The following is a 1,667-nucleotide window of genomic DNA, read 5'->3' on the forward strand; positions in this document are numbered from 1 at the left end:
CTGCTGTAGAAACGGATTATAAGAAGTTAATTATGGAGTTTTGTCTTGAGCGATATTCTGATATATTTTCAATCACTCTGCTGGTGAAGTGGAAAATCATGTTAAGTTTGTACTCTGTTTCTTTCTGAAATAATTCTATATTATCTTTCTGAAACAAAATTAAGCAGTTTTTGGCGAACAGGGATCTATGATTTCTTTATTGCGATTTACTACAACGCTACAGTTGAAACTTCCTGGCAGATTAAAACTGTGTGGCGGACCGAGACTCGAACTCGGGACCTTTGCCTTTCGAGGGCAAGTGCTCTACCAACTGAGCTACCCAAGCACGACTGACCCCCGTCCTCACAGCTGTACTTCCGCCAGTAGCTCGTGTCCTACCTTCCAAACTTTACAGAAGTTGTCCTGCGAAGGTTCGCTGTGAGGACGGGGCGTGAGTCGTGCTTGGGTAGCTCAGTTGGTAGAGCACTTGCCCTCGAAAGGCAAAGGTCCCGAGTTTGAGTCTAGGTCGGGCATACGTTTTTAATCTGCCAGGAAGTTTCGTATCAGCGAACACTCCGCTGCAGAGTGAAAATCTCATTCTGGATCGCTATAGTTGTTTCTCGCATCCTAGCTTCCAAAGACTCCTAACTTTCCAGTCTTCCAGCTGAGAATTCTTCTCTCATGTAGCTCTTCTCACTCTCTCTTCTCCCCTGTTGTTGTAGAGCTTCCTCTTTTTCTTTTATTAATTGTGATTCATTCAATCAGCTGTTTAGGTCATCCGTGCTCACCCCAAGGGCGTACTGGCCCACACCGTCTCAATCGTTTTGTTTCGACTATATCAATTACACTGTTGCCCAGGTTCATTCTCTTACATTTCTCTTCTTTTTTAATGTTATGGCGTACTTTCAACAGATAGGAGCATTTCCAATATACAATCTCCTTTAACAGTTATTCCTCTTAATTCTTCCAGTATTTCCCATTTTTCTGCTTCGTACATCTACACCTACGTGATTACTCTGCTATTCAGAATAAAGTGCCTGGCAGAGGGTTCAATGAACCACCTTCAAGCTGTCTCTCTACCGTTCCACTCTCGAACGGCAGGCGGGAAAAACGAGTACTTAAATTTTTCTGTGCGAGCCCTGATTTCTCTTATTTTATCGTGATGATCATTTCTCCCTATGTAGGTGGGTGCCAACACAAAGTTTTCGCAATCGGGGGAGAAAACTGCTGATTGAAATTTCATGATAAGATCCCTCGCAACGAAAAACGCCTTTGTTTCAATGATTGCCACTGCAATTGACGTATCATGTCCGTGACACTATCTCCCCTATTTCGCGATAATACAAAACGAGCTGCCCTTCTTTGTACTTTCTCGATGTCATCCGTCAGTCCCACCTGATGCGGATCCCACACCGCACAGCAGTACTCCAGAACATGGTAGACAAGGGTGGGATAAGCCATCACTTTAGTAGATCTGTTGCAACTTCTAAGTGTTCTGTCAGTAAATCGCAGTCTTTGGTTTGTTTAATCCAGAGTATTATCTATGTGATCGTTCCAATGTAGGTTATTTGTAATTGTAATCCCTAACTATTTAGCTGAATTTACAGCCTTCAGCTCTATATGACTTATCGCGTAATCGAAATTTAGCTGATTTCTTTTAGTACTCATGAGAATAACTTCACACTTTC

At 42.7% G+C, this 1,667-nt stretch overlaps 1 non-coding gene across 1 annotated transcript; it reads right to left on the reverse strand.

The window, feature by feature from the left end:
* Window positions 1-250: 250 nt before the first annotated feature.
* Window positions 251-327, reverse strand: Trnas-cga (transfer RNA serine (anticodon CGA)). The gene has a single exon. It is a non-coding gene; the product is annotated as a tRNA-Ser (tRNA).
* Window positions 328-1,667: the final 1,340 nt, after the last annotated feature.

The sequence above is a fragment of the Schistocerca gregaria genome, chromosome 3 (assembly GCF_023897955.1).
Source record: "Schistocerca gregaria isolate iqSchGreg1 chromosome 3, iqSchGreg1.2, whole genome shotgun sequence".
NCBI classification, from domain to species: Eukaryota; Metazoa; Arthropoda; class Insecta; order Orthoptera; family Acrididae; genus Schistocerca; species Schistocerca gregaria.